Below are 5,501 nucleotides of genomic sequence, written 5' to 3' on the forward strand. Positions count from 1 at the left end.
GGACAAGGAGGCTAGGGGTTTTATAAGTCAGTTAGCTGCTTTCGGGCGGCCTTAGGCGACAGGAGACTCCTGGACCCAGCACCTGCTCACTGTGCCTGTCCACCTTTGGCTACTGCAGCTGACACCCCAGTGGGCTAGGATTGGACAGGAGCCACCAAGGACCCAGCAAGTCCTTCAGCTCTGTGAGTGAGGCATTTTCAGGAGTGCCAGGCCGCAGTATTCCCAGGGCTGGTGAGGTGGGACCCGGAGGCTCCACCCCGGCAAATCAGGCAGGGGCGTCCCATGCTCCCTGCAACACCACCGACGTCCTGGGGCCTCAGTGAGCATGAGCGGAGGGCAGGAGCAAGAGGCAAGGACCTGACCTGGGTCCCCAGCCCAAAGCCTGGGAAACTGCGTATCCCTGTGTGGGCGCGGACACTGGGGACTCTGGTTTCCTGTGGTTCGGCCACCTGATTCAGTTTATGCTCTGTGAGGGGAGTTGGAGTGCTGGCAGGACTGGCCCACCTGCAGGACTGCAGGACTGCGGGAGCGGCGGCAGGTAGGTGCTCTCCTTCTCAGTTTCTCCTGGGAAGACGTTCAAGAACTGTTTCATTACAAGGGGCGTTTGGAAAACATACTTCACCTTCTGCTGTGTATTAGCCAAGAACAAGGTGCGAAGTGACCTCCCAATTACTGGGGATCCCTTTGTCCCTTCTTGAAATTAGATGTCTTCATTAATGAGGTTTTGCCTGGATGACCTGAGCCCAGTTGGTACAAAACTTGGGCCAATGGTTTCCTAGTTTCCCGGTTGTCGCCTCAAGCTTCTCGCCCATCAGGTACCTTCCTATCCTTTTCATAGCCTAAGTTATCATCCCATAAAACCGTTTCAGCACCTACAGCTCTGGACAGGCTGCTTTTCATTTTGGTGGTTCCATCCAATATCTCCACTTGCCCTGTATTTCTCCAGCCTCTTCTACAGTCCCTATGTAAATGCTTGAAAGAATAATTTAAATATTTTTATTCTACCATGGTGGCCCTAGTTTCTCAGGTAGCAGTAAAATGGCTTTTTAGGATGGGTCTAATCAGATCCTCATTTCTTTTCCCTTCCTAGATTTTTGAAACATGAATCCTTCACTCCTCCTGGCTGCCTTTTGCCTGGAAATTGCCTCAGCTGCTCTAACACGTGACCATAGTTTAGATACACAATGGACCAAGTGGAAAGCAAAGCATAAGAAATTATATGGCGTGGTTGGTGGCATCTGAAACGGTCCAGGGGAACCGCAGAGAGATGGGCCTTGCTATTGGGATCATATGGCTGGAGAGTCGCTTCTATAGGCCAGCTATTACCAATAACCTAAGGCAATAACTTAACAGCACTGATTATGAACATGATATGGGAATACACCCTTGTTGTGTCTGAGCTTGGAGAACATCTCCCAGAGGTGTCAAGCCCTCCCTGGCCATGATTACTCTTACATCTCTGTCTGAAGATTCACTTGGTTAGCATATGTTGGGTTTTAATTAGAAATGAAGACCATTGGCCAGGCGCGGTAGCTCACGCCTGTAATCCCAGCTTGGGGTTTACTTGGGGAGGCTGAGGCGGGCGGATCACAAGGTCAGGAGATCGAGACCATCCTGGCTAACATGGTGAAACCCCGTCTCTACTAAAAAACAAAAAACAAAAAATTAACTGGGTGTGGTGGCGGGCACCTGTAGTCTCAGCTACTCGGGAGGCTGAGGCAGGAGAATGGCGTGAACCCAGGAGGCGGCACTTGCAGTGAGCTGAGATCGCACCACTGCACTCCAGCCTGGGCAACAGAGCAAGACTCCGTCTCAAAAAAGAAAAAAAAAAGCATCAGTTACATGTTTTCCTTTAGAATGAAGAATGATGGAGGAGAGCAGTGTGGGAGAAGAACATGAAGATGATTGAGCAGCACAATCAAGAATACAGTCAAGGGAAACACAGCTTCACAATGGCCATGAACGCCTTTGGAGACATGGTGAGTATGCTGTAGACTGCCAAACTCTGTGCTTCTCCTCCTCAGTTCTTTACCAAATTAATCTCTTGCTTTTTGACATTTTATTTACTTTTGCTTGAAGACCGATGAAGAATTTAGGCAGGTGATGAATGGTTTTCAATACCAGAAGCACAGGAAGGGGAAGGAGTTCCAGGAACGTCTTCTTCCTGAGATCCCCACATCTGTGGACTGGAGAGAGAAAGGCTACATGACTCCTGTGAAGAATCAGGTGAGACTGTGTTAGGTTCAGACTTCCTATCACCCCAGGAAAGCCAAGAAGCAATTGACATTTGTGCTATGGTAGAGTGTGCAGCAGCATGCATTCACTTTTTAAAGGAGTATTTAGATATATGAGCTGTTGTTAAAAGTCTTGCTCTGTGTGTGTGTGTGTGTGTGTGTGTGTGGGTATCAGCTTTTTTATTCTCTTTTCAGGGTATGTGTGGCTCTTGTTGGGCTTTTAGTGCAACTGGTGCTCTGGAAGGCAGATGTTCTGGAAAACAGGCAAACTTATTTCACTGAGTGAGCAGAATCTGGTAGACTGCTCTTGGCCTCAAGGCAATGAGGGCTGCAACAGTGGTTTCATGGATAATTCCTTCTGGTATGTTCAGGAGAACGGAGGCCTGGACTCTGAGGCATCCTACCCATATGAAGGAAAGGTAAATGGAGCTCCTTCTCTTGACGCCGTTCCTGCCTTGTTTTACTGGGACACTTTCAGAGATAACAGACACTTTTCAGAATTCCCATTTTAGATGGTGGAATCTCTATCTGCAAACTGTCTGTGTTGTCATTATAAATTATAGCCTTTGCACAGTTCTGAGATTACATGGTTAACATGCAGCTGTTCTTGCTTCTGTGTAACATGGAGAATATACAAACCATTCTACACATAATACAGATGTCTCCATTGCGAAAAACGTCTTATGGAAAGTAAACCTAGGGGTCTTGCTGAAGAGAACTGAGCTAATTTTCAGTTTCAAATTAACTATTAATAACAACATTTCACTTCCTTGGATGATTTGTGACAGTGTTGACTTGGAAATTCTATGCTGCAAACTGCTGAGTATGGTGATTCTGACTCACGTTCCCTGGGAGAAGGATGGTAGTAATCAAATTGCTTCCCTCTTTACCTTTAAAAGGTTTAAAACCTGTAGGTACAATCCCAAGTACTCTGTTGCTAATGACACTGGCTTTGTGGACATCCCTTCATGGGAGAAGGACCTGGCGAAGGCAGTGGCAACTGTGGAGCCCGTCTCTGTTGCTGTTGATGCAAGCCATTTCTCCTTCCAGTTCTACAAAAAAGGTAAGCATCTTTCTTCATAGAAATTATTGCAGAAAAAAAGTAAACCACCATAGCACACCAGCATGATGGACCCTATACATGCAATAATCATACCCAATGCTTCTGTTTGATATTACTTTGAGCATATCTCCATGAATACATGTACTTCATAACTTTTTATAAATAGCTATGTTATTTATAGTATAGTTTAATTTACTTAAATATTCTCTAATTGTTGTATTCTTAGAATTTTTAGAAAGATTTTTACTTCTGTGATTAAATCTGAAAAGAGCCTTTTGATTCAAGGATTTTGGTGTTCTGTGCTATTTTTAAGATTGATATTCTAGAGTAGAATTACAAGCTTAAAATGAGTGGTCTTTTATGCCTGTAGGAAAGTTTTTTATGAAGGACTTATGCCAATTTCAATTTCTGCTAGTTGTGGATGACAGCCTAATTCCCTAGCTTTGACAACAATAGATCTTGTTAAGCCTCATCTGGACTGTGTGTCATTTCACTGATTTTAGAGATGCCTCCCTCCCTGTGGGTGACAGGGTGGGTTACTGTCAGGTGTCCTTGGGAACTTCTCACCCAGCCTTCATTTTATTCTCTCAGGAATTTATTTTGAGCCACGTTGTGACCCTGAAGGCCTAGATCATGCTATGCTGGCGGTTGGCTATGGCTATGAAGGAGCAGACTCGGATAACAATAAATATTGGCTGGTGAAGAACAGGTATAAATTGCCAGAAAGGCTTATAGTTGAAATTCAAAGGGGAATCCTTTTTTGCAATCAGTATTTACATACCGCAAGCCCTTAATCCCATTTCTGAAATCCCAGAAGTCTTTATCCCCCTTAGATAGAACACAGAGTAGTAATGATTGATTGTAACATCAAGATACTGTCACAAGCATGCTGGGGATATTAACATGGTATTTGTCCCATTGCATGTTTAAATTCTGAACATTTTCTTAATTCTGAAGCATACCTGGCTGGAAAGACACCCTGTCCTTTTTCTGTTTCTGATTTTGCAGTTCTGTGAAAGGTCACAGTTTTGGGCCTGGGATTGAAGTGATATGCAGGTTTTGACTTAAGAATTTATAAGGGATGAACAGGAACATCGGCATCTCCTGATTCTTTATGTTAAGCCTGTGGCTTCTGGCACACTGTTTAAGTTAATAACCCAAAGTGCTTTATCCTTCCTCTGAAATGGAAAACCTGTTCTCCTTTCAGCTGGGGTAAAAACTGGGGCATGGATGGCTACATAAAGATGGCCAAAGACTGGGGGAACAACTGTGGAATCGCCACCGCAGCCAGCTACCCCACTGTGTGAGCTGATGAATGGTGATGAGGAAGAACTTGACTGAGGATGGCACATCCAGAGGAGGAATTTATCTTCAGTCTACCAGCCCCTGCTGTGTGGAATGCACACTTCAATCATGGAAGATCCAAGTGTGATCGGAATTCTGATATTTTCACACTGGTAAATGTTACCTCTATTTTAATTACTGCTATAAACATGTTTGTATTATTGATTCACTTACTTTGTATTTTCATTTTAAAAAGATATACACATTTTTACTTGTTTAAATAAAATGTAATTTCAAATGTACTGGTGGACTTCTTTCTGTTTTGATGCATTGACTTTTTTGTGTAATTGTATTAGTCTATTTTCACACTGCTGATAAAGACATACCCAAGGCTGGGCAATTTACAAAAGAAAGAGGTTTAATGGACTCACATTTCCACGTGGCTGGGGAGGCCTCACAATTACGATGGAAGGTGAAAGGCACGTCTCACATGGCAGCAGACAAGAGAAGAAAATGAGAGTCAAGCCAAAGGAGTTTCCCCTTATAAAACCATCTGATCTCGTGAGACTTATTCACTATTATGAGAACAGCATGGGAAAGACCTGCCCCCATGATTCAACTACCTCCCATCAGGTCCCTCCCACAACATGTGGGAATTGTGGAAGCTAAAATTGAAGATGAGATTTGGGTGGAACACAGTCAAACCATATCAGCAGTCAAGCATGAAACTGGGTTCTAAGCCATACCTGCTCTGCCAGTGGTTCACTAGGAGGAACAGTGGGTGGCCTTCTGGCTCTTCTAGTAACTAATGTGCAGATCTCATGTCAGCTGCCCAGTTGTTGTGTCTGACCCAACTCTTGATTGAAGCAAAATATGACAAATAGTCTACAAGGACAAAAGAAAATTGTTTTAATAAAAAA

At 44.1% G+C, this 5,501-nt stretch overlaps 1 pseudogene; it reads left to right on the forward strand.

Moving 5' to 3' along the window:
- The first annotated feature begins 1,101 nt into the window (after positions 1 to 1,101).
- On the forward strand, positions 1,102 to 4,691 carry LOC707167 (procathepsin L-like; annotated as a pseudogene).
- The last annotated feature ends 810 nt before the right edge of the window (positions 4,692 to 5,501 follow it).

This window comes from Macaca mulatta, chromosome 9 (genome assembly GCF_049350105.2).
Source record: "Macaca mulatta isolate MMU2019108-1 chromosome 9, T2T-MMU8v2.0, whole genome shotgun sequence".
NCBI lineage: Eukaryota > Metazoa > Chordata > Mammalia > Primates > Cercopithecidae > Macaca > Macaca mulatta.